Genomic DNA, 15,508 nt, shown 5'->3' on the forward strand with positions numbered 1-15,508 from the left:
ATGAGTTCCCTGCTCTGTGGATTTAGACCTCCTTGTGCAGCTGCTCTGCCCGAGGTGCCTCAGTGCCTGTTGCACCCTCTGCTGTGAGAAACTCATGTACAATGTGCATGTTGAGGTGAAACTGCAGCTGCTGCTTGTCTAGGCTGTAAAAAACCCATGGCCACCATCCAGACTGATGCCTCTCCTTGCACTTCTCCTTATTTTCTATCGGCTGTCATAAGTCAGTGCCTTCAGGGAGGCCTTGAAGCTGTACAGGTGAGATGGGGACAGGACAGGTTGTTGGTGCTTGGACTGCAGTCAAGGAGTTTTGCAAACAGGAGCATTAAATGAAGGTGCTTGGTAGAAGTGGGAAGATGCCTCCCCTGTGGCTCCACATCAGCTTGTGGTGCTCAGCTGGGCACCAGCTGTCCCCCAGCATGGCTTGGAGCAATGGCACAAGACTTCAGGCACTCCCTGATCCTGGGGTTAGAATCTGCATTTGTGTTGGGCAGGATTTGCTTCACTTCAACTTCCTTCCCACTGTGGGATTCCGTTCTGCTGTTCAGAAGTGACTGGCAGTGAGAATCAGCTCTGCTTGGCCTGTGTCCCATCACAGGCTGGGGCTGCGCTGCGGATGTGCTGGCACTTGGGATGATGTGCAGGTACATTCTCTTGTTTTCTTGGGTTTTGGGATCCTGCAAGCCCCAAACAGGAGTCACGGTGTCCTTTTTGCATATCAAGGTCTGAGCCATGAGCTGCAGCCCTGTACTGGGGCTGGCTACTGGGCAGTCTTGGCTCCTGGCCCGCAGCATCACTCACTGCCCCTGAGCTACTGTCCCAGCTCCTTCTTGGTGAGCCTCGTCTCACATCACAGCTGTTTTTCCAGTGCTGGTTTGGATGATTTGTGCATATCACTAATGAAAATAAAAGTTGGTTAGGTGGGGAAAATACATCTTTCTTGGCTCTTACTCAGCTTGGTTTTATTTATTCTGGTTAATGTTGATTCTGGGTAAAGCTTTTATTCCCTGTCAGGATAAGCTGTGGCTGCTCCAAGAGGCTGCCCAGAAACCACCCTATGTGATGTGAGTGCAATTGCCTTTGTGAGCCAAGGCTGCACCTTCATGGAAAATGTCACTGAAGCTGTTCAAGAACATCTACTTACTCTTCTGCCCATAAACTGACAGCAAAAGGGGTTTTTCCTCATTTCAGCTGTTTCTGCCCCAGTGCTCTGCCTCCGTGGAGGGCTTGCCTTGGCTCTGTGGAGCCCCGTGCTGTGGGACCAGCTCAGCCATGGGAGCGGGTGCTGCGGCCCTGGCGCTGTGCTGGGCACGCAGGGGCTGTCAGGGCACTCGCCTTGGGCTACCTGGGAATCACCAGGCCAGCAGAAGTGGGGGCTGTGCAGGTGGGAAGGGAAGCAGGCACAAAAAGGACTGAGGAAAAGCTGTATGTGACTTAGCTGTGAGGGATTTTCTCCCTGCTTGGCTCCTGGCCCCTGACCCCTGCCCTGGCACATTGCTGGACAGTTTTAGTCCAAAATCTTCAGCCTCCTGGTTTTCCATTCACCACATGAGGGCAGGCTGTTTCTAAATAAAATACAGTGAGAAATCTTCAGCTCAGTGGATAAATTCTCCAGCTCCAGGCTCCCTCTGGCTCGGAGAGGGCTGACTGCTGCAGCCCCCTCCAGGCTTTGTCCCCTAAAGCCAAGAGGGATGTGGTGAATGAGGATGGACTTGCCCAGGGCCTGGATGTGCAGAGTCCACCCGAGCACCGTCATCCCCCGTGCCCAGAGATCCCTCCAGCGCCTCCTGTAACCATCTCACTGCTTTGTTATTCCTCTGGGCAAACTCCATTTACTCTAATGGCATTATGAGCTCTGCATAATAAATGTCTTTTCCCATCGTGCTGCTGCCCTGCCAGCCACAGGTTTGTGGCATTTGCTCGCTCTGGTACCCACATCCCCCTGAGTGCAGGGATGTTCTTGGCAGCATCAAGGTGCTGACAACCAGCTCCCTGGGGATTTACCAGCCTGGTCTCACCTGACTCCACAGCTTCTGCCTGCTGGCTACTGTGCAAGTTAACACAGTTTGAAAAATGCTCAGAGTTAACTGGATTTTGTTGGATATTGTTAATGCTGCCTCTGACTTGAGTTTATGCCTCTCCTTGACTTTTTTTAGATTTTTGTTTGTTTGGTTTTTGTTTTCTTTTGGGGGGGTGTTGGGATTTGGTTTGGTTTGGCTTGATTTTTTTGTATGGACATGAAGCAGCAAATGCCCAGTGGGAATATATGACTTGAAGATAAAAGCAATATGGATTTGTCAGTGTAGCAAATAATACCCCTGGGTTTATGACCCGTGGACTTTTAAGCAAAGCAAGGACACTTGGGATGTCAAAGGAGGATTTTGAAGGCTTTGTGGTTGGTGCCCTGGGCACAGGGGTAAGACTGGGACAGGGGCAGCCCTAGGAATGGCTCCAAGGAAAGTCCTCTGAGATGTTCCTCTCCAAAGGCCTCTTCAGCTGCACTAACAACGTGCTTTGCTCTCACCAGCATCACCAGCTGCAGTTTCTATGTCTGAGGGAATCCTCATGCTGGCACTGCAGCTGTCTGGTGACATGTCACTGTGAGTGACAGAACAGCCCGGGATCAGGGGACAGCCCAAGCTCCTCGGTGGAGCAATGTGATTGCTGGTGGGCAAAAGCCTATGGGATATTATTAATCTCTAAGTGTCAGACACATCACAGTGACTGCAATAATCCCCAAGTCTCTCTCAGTTATTTGAGAATGATCTGGTTGGGAGATGAGATGGGAAACCCTCTCAGTGCAGCTCTGTCCTGCTCACTCCTGCTCTGCTGCTTCTTCCAGGTTTTTCAAAGCTTCACTTTGGGAAATAAAATAACCAAAACCCCACAGAAAGCAAACCCCCAAAACCCCAGAGGTGGCTGCTGGGGAAAGTATCCAAGAAGATGTTGGTGTTTGGAGCCCTGGTCATCTTTCACTGTGAGTTTGTGCCTTCCTGCTGTTCAAAACCTGATTTCTGCCCAACCCCTGCCTGCCCTCAGAGCTGTGTCTGCAGAGCTGCAGGCACCAGTGGATTTAAATCAATGTAGATTGTTCCAGTCACCTCCTCCTAGAAATGCTTCTGGTTTGCTTGCTCTCTCAAATAATTTTTCATGTCCTCCTGTGTGAAGCATTTGGGAGGACACCTTGGCTTCATTTAAAGTTTTTATTAGTGTTTTCAATCTGGTGGAGCTGTTGCAGCTCTGTGGGAGAAACGTGTCCTGTGCCACAGATGTATCCTGGGAGGAGGATGGGCCAGGAAAACACAACCTGCACTTCTGGCAACCTTCTCTTGCTCATCCTCACTCTCCACAGTTATGCCACTGTGACTGCTGATGTAAAGTAAATCCTGGGCTTGGGGCTGCCAGAGATAGAGGAAGTGCTGGTCCCCTGCCCTGACCAGTGACAAATTTATTCTGTTTCTGCTTTTTTTAAAAATGGAATTTTTTTTTTCCTTCGAGAGGACATAAATAATTGGTGCTGAATCGTTGGGCTTTTACCAGGATGGGACGAGGTGGTTTCCTCAGTTGTTTTTTTCTCACTGTTGTGTGGTGAGTTGAACATCAAAACACCACTGGGGGAAGGAATGGCCCGGTGGGCAATTGTTGCCTCCTGGATGTGGCCCCTCGGCCCCAGTGGGGACAGAAATGTTATTTATCTTTGGAAGTGGTGGTTCTCCTCTGCCATCACTCTCCTGTGGATTTACAGGAGTAAACAGCAAACAAGTCAGGATGGAGTTTAAGGACTGAATTTGGAAAACCACCCCTTCCATGAGTGTTGTTAATCTGTTTATAATGAGGGGGGAAGAAATGTCAGTGCTCTGTGGGTGTTATCAGCTGCTGAGATAAAGCCTTGAATCCATTTCAGGTCACCTCCCAGTGTGTTCCTTGGTGGTCCCAGCACCTGGACCAGGACCTGCGTGGTCCTGGTGTGTGATCATGTGGTTGGTTGGCTACCAGCGTCTGCTGGCAGGACTGGAGCTGGCTGAGGAAATTCCTCACCCTTTCTGGCTGTGAATGGTAGAAAGGGTTAAAGTAGCTTTTCAGAGGAAGGCTTCCTCTATCCCCAAATCCTGTCCACCCCACCACCTAGAAAACATGGAGCATTAAATTGAAAAACTGTTTTTAGGGTGAATAGACTCTGCTAAATATGTAATCATGTACCAGCAGGCACAGGAATGAGCTAGCTGGATGAACAAAACCCAGGACTGGTAGGTATTATCCCCTGGCTTGCAGTTGTTATTGTACTGGTCCCAGACTCTGTGGGATAACAGTAACATTTCCACTATTTCTTGGTATTCCTGTGGCTGAGTTCCTGCAGTTATTTTATGCCACTGTGTCAGGGTCTCTGACCTGGTGCCAAGCTCAAATCCAAGGAAATCCAGAGCAAATCTCTTTGTAGAGCTGTGTAATGTTGGTAGAAGTGAAAGAAAGCTTTCCAGCTGCTCTGCAGGGAAATCCAGCCCTCTGCAAAATCCAGAGTCTGAATGGCAACAAGAAAATTCCCACCAACTTCATCTGGGCCAGGATTTGGGTTGGCATTAAAGCTCAAAGCGCTGGTGCTGAGCCCAGCTCCACTACCCCATTTCCAGCACTGTAGCCTAAGGACTAACCTTTGTTTTAGCAGAGTTCAGCCTTCTGGACTTGTTGCTGATCAGTTCTGCCATGGGTGCTGCAGGAGCTGAAGTGCCATCAGATGCTGCACATGGTGTTTGAGCCTCTCTGGCACAGGCTGTCCCTGCTCACAGCCATGTCCCCTTTCCCTTGGCTGGTAACTAACAGGTAACAAGCTGGATTTCCCACCCCAGCTCCCTGCACAACCAAGAACTTAGGTATGGGAACAAACCTGCATTTCATTTTCCTAGTTTGGGATCACTGGTGACCTCTCTGGGTTTTTCTCTGTGGCTCTGGCACCAGCCTGACTGTGGGCTCAGGATGCTCAGCCTGATGCCAAGAACCAGCATCTGCTGTGCTGCATGTAATGCTCTCCTGCATTCAGTTCACACTTAAAATACCCACAATTAAATTTTAAGACTCAGCACTTCTCTGGATCTGACCCTGGGAAAACAAAAGGCTTCTCCAGAATGGTGTAAAATGTCCAAGGAGACAAACCACCTGACCTAGGCACTTTTTTTTAAAAATCTGTAGGTGCATGGCCATTGGGAGGTGAAAGCAAGGTCAGTTTTTGTATTTACTGCATTCCAAGTAGGCCAGGATTACTAACATGCTGCCCTTTTGCTGACTGGCTTTAGTGCCCATCCTTTAACATCACCCTATAATGGTTAAATACAGTAACTTCTCTTCAGATCAAAAAATCTATGGCACTGATGTCCTTGAGTACTTTGGGATTTGGCCTGTGTCCAGACCAATTCGTAAAACACAGCTCAGAAGCTCACTCAGTGCCAAGTCTGTGGTGCTTTAGCTTGTCCTGTGAATGTGTTTTAGCCACGATGGGCAGAGGGGATTTGATAAATTCTTGCAATGCCATGTGGCTCAGGTGAGCTCTGCCTGGGCCGGTGCCCCTCAGGGTTGTGGGGAGCACAGGGAGCCACAGCTGCTGCTTGGACAAAATCCTGCAGGCCAGGTGAGCTGCTCAGCTCTGCTCCTGGCTGGGACTGAGTGGTGCAGAGGGGTTTGGGTGTCTTGTCCAAAATGCACCATTATTTGCTCTTTTCCCAGGCTGTTTCTGGCTGCTGCACTCACTGCCTGCGGCTGCTGTCTGGTGTGGAGTGGCAGAGCTCCTGCTGGGATCCCCATCTGTGTGCTGAGCCTTGGAAGGCTCTTCCTTCCTAGCTGTCAGCTTCTGTGGGGTCTCACATTACCTCCACCATCACACCCTTGTGACATGGGGAGATGTTTCACTTGGAAGACATCAAAGCAAGATCACAACAGTTCTGAGGCTTGGACATCAGCCTGCTCCATAATCAGAGGAAGCAAAAGGTGAAATCCTTGAATAAACCTTTTTAAAAGACTCTAGATTTGTAATTAAACACTGAACAAGCCTTGGTGTGTTCTGCTGTATCCCAGAAAGGCTTTTGCAAGTCACAAGGGATGGTCTGAGGTGTCCATGGTAGTTACAGACTCTCTCTAAGGGCTGTGGGTGATGCATTTAGGGACTGGAGCAATCCAGTGATCTGGATATGGTGATCTCAGAGCTGGCAGGCTGAAATGGGCTCTCCATCCTTGAAATCTGCCCAGAGCAGGGCCTGGTCCTGTTCTCCTCCAGTCTGGACAGTTGCTCTCTTTAACTTATCCACAAAAGCTCAATATGGCTTTGTCCAAGCAGATCCCAGTGTGGTGTTAACACCACCACATCCTTAAAAGATGCAAGTGGTATCAATTTAATAATTATCCTGTATTTCCACAGCAGATGTTGATGTTTCACTATTGTCCCAGAATTAAATGTCAAGTTATTCCTGTTCAGAACTACCACTGGAATGTTCAGGGATTCCATCTGCAGCTGTATTTAGAGCCTGCCTGGCTGCTAAGCCAGCGTTTCTGAGCAGGTTTTACATGAGCTGCAGGGAGTTCACGTGTGTACCAGAGAGCTGCCTGGGTTAATTAATTCCCTCTTCACACATTATAACCTAGAGAAGCAGGGCAGCTGGAGGGGAAGGTTTTCTTTGAAGAAATCGGTAATTTTGCACATTGTGGGACCAACTTTTGGATTTCTGCTGTTATTGCAACCTGGGAAACAGAAGCAGCATTCAAGAGCGAGCTGAAGGTGGATGTGAATGCTCCAAGCATGACAGATGCATGATTAACCTGTAACAATTCATAACCCAAAATCCAGTGCAGAAACACTGGCACAGCTTTTAATTTTACACTTCTTGCTGCTTATGAGAGATCTCTAACTATGCCTCTGAAGCCATGTTCTGTGCCCTTGGCAGCTATTGAAAGACCTTGCCCTCATTTGAGGGGTCAGGTAAATATCTCCGTGCATCACTGAGCTGATGGGGGTGCCACGTGCTCTGCATCTGATGCTGAGTGCCCCAAACCATCTCATCAGAGGCAAACTCTTCTTTACTCACTGTGGAATGTTGTTTCTGAGCATCTTGCCCTGCTACCTGGTTCAGGGGCAAATGCTACTGAGGGATTTGGAGGAGACAGCAGGGATGGAGGAGGTTTCTTTTGTCATCCCCTGATCTGCTCAGCTCCTGGCATTGTGCTGCTGACAGAGGAGCTACACTGGGTGGCTTCAGGTGCCCAAGCAGCAGCAAAACTGGGGATTTAGGGGAACCTGAGGTGCAGGTGATTTAATGCCATGCTTGACAGCGTAGCCTGTGGTTTGACAGCCTAAAAGACAAAGACATTTTCTGCCAGGGCTATCAGCTCTGTGTGTCCTGTGCCTCTCTGGAGAGAAACCCTGGGGGGAGAGGGGCAGCAGAGATGTGGCTGGAGACACTGGTTTGCAGGACATGGGCAGCAGAGGAAGGAGGATTTTATTTTGGGGGGTTCTGTGAGGAAAGGGAAAGGGAAAGGGAAAGGGAAAGGGAAAGGGAAAGGGAAAGGGAAAGGGAAAGGGAAAGGGAAAGGGAAAGGGAAAGGGAAAGGGAAAGGGAAAGGGAAAGGGAAAGGGAAGGGAAGGAAAGGAAAGGAAAGGAAAGGAAAGGAAAGGAAAGGAAAGGAAAGGAAAGGAAAGGAAAGGAAAGGAAAGGAAAGGAAAGGAAAGGAAAGGAAAGGAAAGGAAAGGAAAGGAAAGGAAAGGAAAGGAAAGGAAAGGAAAGGAAAGGAAAGGAAAGGAAAGGAAAGGAAAGGAAAAGAAAAGAAAAGAAAAGAGAAAGGAAAGGTTTCTATCTTGTTGCATTTTCAGATTGAATCTGGATGCCCCCCAGACCAACATGAACAAGTGAAGGACAGGTGCAAGTGGAGGAAATTTGAAATTGTGACAGGAGGGCAAATATTAACCAAGTACTTCTGATCCAATCGATTATGGATTAATGTCTCCTTAAACAAAGGCCTCGGGTGATTGCAAATATTTCCAGAAAAGAGACAGACTGCCTGGATTCAGCCAACAGTGCAGCTTGGGCAGCTCACACCATGATCTGGGCCTCAGGGCCACTTTTTAGGTGACAAACCAGAAAATGTCCCTTTGTTTTTTGGGTGGCAGCTTGGAGGGAGTGTGACATTTTCAACTCTCTGAGGGATTGTGAGATTATCAGTCAGAAGCTCAGAGAGTCTCTGTTTCTGGAGACTCTGAAAATGAACAAAGAAGGGTAATTAGAAATAATTTGAGGAGGTTTTATTATTATTACATTTAGTGGTAAGGTTGTTTCTTTAATGCTTTATATGTTTTTTCCACACTAGATAGGTGAGCTTATATTACATAGTAGAAAGCTATTAGTTTTCTCAAAAGATTGTCAATTTTCTTTCCAAATTGCTAAATTAAATTTTCTATTTTATGGGAATGCTCTTTCATTTGTGCAAAATCCTGTGCTCAGATAGTTAGGCCAATCTCATCATGCAAGACCATTAGATGAACTAATTGGATCTGTCTTACTCATACATTTCTATGAGGAATATCTAATAAATGTGGAAATCCATTTGGAAATGAAGATGGCATCTTCATCTCCTCGGAACCTTGGAGATTTCTGGTGTTGCAGTTGCAGCCTGAGCACAGCCAGTGGGAATTAACTGCTTTGTCAAAGCTTTTTTCCAAGGTAGGAATCTGACCATCTTCGTGGTTCTCATAAGTTGCTAAAGGATGCAGTTTCTCCAGGGTATTTAATTGATGCTAACCCCAGGAAGACACAGGGACACCTCTGGGCCTGTCCCTTTGGGCTGTCACTGAGGAAGGTGTGAGGGTGACCTCTGTGTGGTCACTGCGGATCCTCTTCAGCGTGCTTATGAATTTATCTGCTTGCTGTCCCAGAAAAGCAGAGTAAAACCATTACCCCTTGCTGCAAATGGACAGGTGTGGGAGCCAGGCAGGGAAGGAACTCCCAAGGTTGTCTGGTCTGGAGAGATCTGAATGGAGCTCCCACACTCTAAATCCCAACACTTCAAAGTTCACCTCTGCTTGGTCTTCCCTCCTGTTGATGCTCAAGAGGCTGGCACAAGACTCTCAGTGACTCCTTTTGTACCCAAGTTTTTATCTTCTAAGGCTCCTGGCTGGATTCAGCCAGGGGTTTTCAGGCAGGGCTGCTTTGATGACATTGCTTTGAAGTTTGGAGTTGTCATTTTGCAGATAGGGGTCCCAAAGGGTTGGATGCTGCTGTCCCACGTGCAGGGTGTTAGAGCTGTGCTGGCAGTGGAGGCTCTCTGTGGCAGGATTCCTGTCCTGTGAGTGAGGATAGCTCTGTGTTCCCTTGGCAATGACTCGTCTGGCAGAAACTCTGCAGAACAGAGCGAACCTTTTATGCACTTGCAAGGTGCTTGGACTGACAGAGTGTGCTTGTATTGGCTCAGTGCTTTGTATCACACAAAAATGAGGTATTTTCCTCTTAAAGTGAATATAGTTTCTTGCTGAATCAGTCTTGCTTTCCAGGGGATGCTAAACCAAAGCCACCCACACTCACTTTGTGGTTACTGAATACTGCTGACTGACAGCAATTCTCATTTGTGAGAACAGTTTCTAATAGAGCCAGACTTCTTTCTCCCTAAGATCTTTATTCTTACTCTTTCCCAGGTCACTAATGGTGAAAAATCCCTACAGGCCATGGGTAGGACCTGAATGCTGCTTGTTCCACACTGCCAAAATCAGCAGGACATTTACTGCTGGCCTCAGAGAAGGTGCAGCAAGGGGGGCAAGGGGAGGTAAAGTCACTCAGCTCTAAGCATGTATTGTTTGAATTATTCACTCTCTTCTAAAGTAGATCATTGAATAATACATTGTGGTCACTTTTATTTCTAAATGCTTGCACTTTGGCTGAGGTTAAAATTATGTCCTAAAATGCCATTTGCACTTGGGTTCCTCTGGAGTTGCCCCCCAAGCAGGGCCTTAGTCCCTGCTCTTCTCACCTGTATTCTGTGGTTCTGGGTCCTGTGTTGGGCAGAGTCAGCTCCAAGTCGTGCCCAGTCAGGTCCCCCACACCTCCAGTACCAGGAGACTGATTTCAACAACCCCAAAGCACTAAAAATAACAAGCTTGGGCTTGTTTCTATTTGTTTTTTCCACTGCTGGCCAAATTCTCTGGAGTCATTTGTCAACAGCTTTGTTCCTTCTTCATTAATGAGGAGTTTTGACCTAATTGCACTAATCCCTGAGTTTATGGAAAACCTTTGAAGTGCCCTACACCAGTCACAACAGGGAGAGGTGGATGGAGCACAGTAACTCATTCTCCCTTTCTTTTCTGTCCTATTCCTGTAACATGCTCACACAATGATTTCTGTATCTGGAGAGAATTTCTGCTTGAGACACCCGTAGTTCAGGTGGGTTTTGCAGTCCTATTTAAAGGACAGGGGGAGTCAGAAGAAAATACCTCTGCATCACACTTAACTGCTTCTCAATTTCTGCTTTATGTTTAATAGTAATAATATAAACCAAATCCCCGAAGAGCTGTTTGAGAGGTCTGACATTTATGCATTGTATGCAGGAATGATTTAGCATTTAAAAACAAAATAAATCTCTCTTGTGTAAGGTGGTTCATTATTCTAACTGATTGGAAATGAGACAAATGTGAACATTTAGTGAGGCTCCTTTTAAAACAAAACTTCACTCTGTCGATGAACTGTCCTCCTCCACAGTGCGGTGAAACCTGCCAGAGCGTCCAGCAGGATAATTAGTTATTCTTTGGGAAATTCCTTCAAATGCACCAGTGTTAAATCTTACTGGGTTCTTCTATTAAATTAATATTTGACTTTGTGCAAGAAGCATGCAATCTTAATAGCCATGCCCGTTGAGATCTGTTAATATCCTCACTGCAAGTGAGGATGCTGATTCTGAAAAAGCACACCAAGGTGTGCTGAACTCTGAGCCTGGTCATCCAGGAATACTTGGGTGGCTTCTTGGGCAGCTGCTGCTGGCATCACCTCTGGAAGGGTCAGGCCATGAATGCAGCTGCCAAAAAGTCATCGGTGCAAGATCTCAGGGGGATGGGCTGGAGCAGGGACAAATGACGAGGGAGCTGCTGATGGCAAGGGACAGCTCTGCACACCCTGTGGAACCCTCACCTCCCAGGCAGAGAAGGGTTCTGGGACACAGCTGTGTTCAGCACAGACATTACATCTGTGATGGGAGACCTGGAGCAGGAAAAGCACCAATAGGCCAAGGAAGCCTCTGGGAGCAGGAGGTGTCTGCAGCAGAGGGGTAGAACAGTGCTGTGCCCCACTGTGAGCAGAACGTGCACCTGGGGAACATCAAGCCCTTCTCTTCTGCAGGATGAGGCTCACAAAAACCCCAGGGGCCTGGTGGGTACTTGGAGAAAGTGGCTGTAAAAACATAAATTCCTTTGGTTTGCAATTTTTTCTTGCCATGGAGTGCACTGACCTTTCCTTAATGAGAGAGAAGCCTGAGAGGGAGGGAGGGAGAGGAGGGAGGGAGGGAGAGGAGGGAGGGAGGGAGGGGAAGAAGATGCTGCGGGGGAAATGTCAACCAGCAGAGGTGGTGCCTGTCCTGCTGCACGGTGGCTGAGCACCTCAGTAGCCCACTGGCAGCCCCAGAGCCACTCTGCCTGGGATGGAGGCTCTTCATGCTGTTCCAGGGTCTCCTCCCTTGTTGGGACTTGGTGCTGGCTGAGGCTGCTCCAAATCCACTGGCTCCAGCAATGACTCCTGATCCGTGTCAGTGAGGGAGAGGAACTCTCTGTCCCTACAATTTATTGAATTATTGGGTATAAAAGCTGACACTGGGTCACTCATTCGCTCTTTTACCCACAAAATGGTGTTTGAGGAGCAGTCTAACACTTCTGATACCTTTGGAAGTGCCTCATTACCATGCAACTGGAGACAGCTTCTGTGTGAGCCCAGCAGAAATAGTCCTCTATTATGTCTCTTCACAGAGTTTTTGCATATAATATTAAGCATTAAAATAATTTAATAAGGCATAAATCAAGTTTTACTGTAGTGCCACTGCACAGGAAAAAAGCACTCCTGGAATTGTACCTGAATACATTGTGGCCTCCTTTGGAGTGGGAACAATTTATATATTCAATATAACTTCCACTGGTTGTGCTGTAAATCCCATCTCAGAGCTGTGTGCTCTCCTGTTTGTACAATGGGACTTTATCAGCATGTGCAGCCCCACAGCCCTTACTTGTCTCTGCCCTCTGACCCTGCACTGTGCTGGGTCTGCTCCAGCAGCTCCAGAGCTTGTGTTGTGCAGTGCAGGGCACTGGGAGTGCTGCATCTCCCTGGAGTTATATCCAGAGTGCCCCACATGCCTTCTCCAAAGCTGCCAGGCTGCTCCTGCTGTGTGGAGCTGATCCCCAGCTCTGGGATTTCACATCCCAGCTCTCTGTGAGTGGGGTACTTGTGGTGTGGCAGCCCTGGGCTGGTGATTGTCAGCAGTGCTTTATTTCCATAGGTGAATGCTCTGGGCTGATCCCTTCTGGGCTGGCTCCTGGCAATGTCTCTTCTGTTGATTAATCACCAGGAGATGATAAATGAAAATACCAGCTTGAGAAATGCCTGCCCTGTGCTCCCAGCAGAGGCAGCAGTGCATGGTGAACTGTTTTCTCCCATCTCTTCAGTTTGATTCCCTCTGCAGAGCTGCATCTCAAGTGATTCTTGTGTACTCGGGAGCTTTGCCAGTGTCCAGCCCCACTCACTGGGTGCTGCAGCTGAGGCAGTGTGAGGAGTGCTGTGAGCATCCTTCCTCCCTCAAGGCTGCATCCCCCCACCAGTGTGGCCTTAACTCCTGTGCACTGCGTGGCTCATCCTTTTATGCTCTGCTTTGGGTTCTCCAGAGGTGGAGGGTGTGTGGAGGAGCTTTTGAGTCACACCAACTGTGTCTGTGCACTTTTAATTTTACAAAAGATGCAAAATCCTTCAGGTGTCTGCATGGTTAGCTATACAGCCAGCTACCTCCTGCAAAACCTGTGTCTCATCCACAGTTAGGAGTTCATTTGGAAAAGCTTGGATCTGGATGGGATTTTATCCCATGAAATATTCTGCAATTTTGTGTCCTTTAACAGGAGGGAAGACTTATCAAACCCTTTGTAAAGAAATAGGAGATTTCTAGGACTGTAGCACAGAGATTTTCCAGGGCTCTGGGAGATATTTCTGGTGTGTGACTGAAACCAGTACATACTTGGAAAAAAGTTCTAGGTCTGAAGTATCTAATTTTGGACAGGGAAAGTGATTTGTCTGTGCATTTTTGATGTACAGCCCTATTGGCATCTGCAGTGTCTTTAAGTGATGTATCTCTCTGAAGGCTTCACTGCTTCTGCTGTGTGATCTGCTCCCAACAAACTCCAGAGAGCGAGTGATTTATCAGCCACTGCTTTTTAGGGTGAGGAAAAGGCTAATGCTTTATGGATCTATCAGCATTCCTGTATGGCACACAGAATACAATATCCTGCCAAAGCAGGGAGGGATGTCTGCTACCTGGCAATCCATCATTTCTCCCGGTGCCCCATGGCAAATGCACTTTTCTTTTTTCCATCAGGCTATGTGCGGGTACTGTTATATAGTGAAGAGCTTCTCCCTTCTCCTCCTCCACAAATGGTTATGAAAACCTGAGAGTGCAACTTCTGCAGGGTGAGGGATAAGGTGGGAAGGGTCATTTTGACAGGGAGAAGATGTCATTGCCTGCAGCTCCTGGTTCCAGCAGGACCTATGAGATCTCAAGCCATGCAGCTGTGCCCTAGGCAGCACAACAGGATCACAGCAGGGATGAGAAATCCAGGCCAAACACCCCCATGTAGACTGCCAGGTATGTGCCAAAAACACACAGATGTGTCAACAGATGCTCCAGGATTTTCATTTCTCCCTTGCCCCACAGTGATTTCCTCTGTTATAGGCATGGCTCAGTTGACCTTGTCCCCATGGAGCTCATCCATCCCACCCACAGAGTAAGTGAAATGTGTTTATAACCTGGTGAGCAACTACTGGGGAGCATGAATCCCTCTCCTACATCTCTCCTTGGTGTTTTAATTGATTCAGGGTTTTCCCAGTGGAGAACTTCATAAGAGCATTTGATAAAATCAGCTACACACGATCCTGCCTCTCATTACTCACAGGCTTGAGGCAGGTAGATGATTAAGTGAATTTTTTACGGTGTGAGCAGTTGTAACAAGGGAAATTATCATCCTGGATGTGAGACAATGACTTGGCTCTTACTACATCTGCTGGCAGACAACTAACCCAGTGACTTTGCGTCTGATCTTGGAGCAAGCCTTCTCCTTTCTCCTCCAGGACAAACCTGCATTTGCCACCCTCACATTAAAAGGACAAGCCATATGGATGTGCCTGTGCTCAGGAAAATAGCTTCAGATTTTCCTGGGGCTGATGTTGCAATCCTGTTGGAAATCAGAGAGTCTGCAATTGTCACCTTGGGAATGCTTCTGCAGACACTGAGCGGGGAGAGCACCCTCTGGGCTTGGGGATGCTACAGAACATGATAGTATTGTTGGTCCATGGATGGGATGGGATTCACCCCTTATTTACATTTAGCTGCATCTTAGACTTTATTACCCCAAGGAAAGTAAGTAATGCTGGAGTGAGAACTGGGGAAAGTGAGTTTCCATTAGGGAAAATTTCCAGTTAAAATGTGAGTTCTTTTTCTTCCTACCAGCAGACTTTGGGTGCAGCTCAGAAGAATGGCTGAAAGAAGGGGCTGGCACTCGGTTTTGTTGCATGTTTCTAGAAGCTTTAACTTGCTTTTGACACATCTTCTTGTTGATAGATATACTTTATTTTCTCAGGGAATCATTGTCAAGATAATGTCAGATCCCACTGTGAAGCCAGATCCAGTAAAGAGCAGTAATGCTGTTTTTTAATTTGTTTGAAATCCTAAAGCACTCCCTCATCTGAGCAGAGATACCTAAATGGCACCTATTTGGCGCTGGGTGTAATTCTTCGCTCTAATGGCATGCTTGACAATATCTGTGTACTTACCTGCAGCAGCACAAGCCTCCTGTATTTAAATGAAATGCACACAGCAGGTTTGAAGATGAACACAGGAGATGCTTGAATGCCTTTTAGACAACTGTAATTCAGGCCATAAACATAATATAGATTGCAATATTGTATATAAAGGAGTGCTTCAAATACCAGCCTTTGTGTTCTGCAATTCAGTCCAATTGATTCCTGACCTAACATAATGCCGTACCTGAAAATGTTGCATAAACATAACAAATCCATCACCAAATCAATGAAGGAGATGCAGAAGAGGTGTGGTAGCTATCTGGTGTGATGTGGCTCACATCAGCCACAGCCTGTGTGCTGGTATTCCATGTAAGGCACCAGGAGAAATGAAAATGGGTGAAGGATGGCCCCTCATCCGTATCACTGAGCACATCCCTGCCCTTCGCTCTGCTGAAATCAGGCACAATTTCCATTGTGGAGCACCGGCACCTCTGAACAAAATGAAATTT

This window comes from Pseudopodoces humilis, chromosome 15, assembly GCF_049639895.1.
Source record: "Pseudopodoces humilis isolate 2021_Gansu_Grassland_sample_001 chromosome 15, ASM4963989v1, whole genome shotgun sequence".
NCBI lineage: Eukaryota > Metazoa > Chordata > Aves > Passeriformes > Paridae > Pseudopodoces > Pseudopodoces humilis.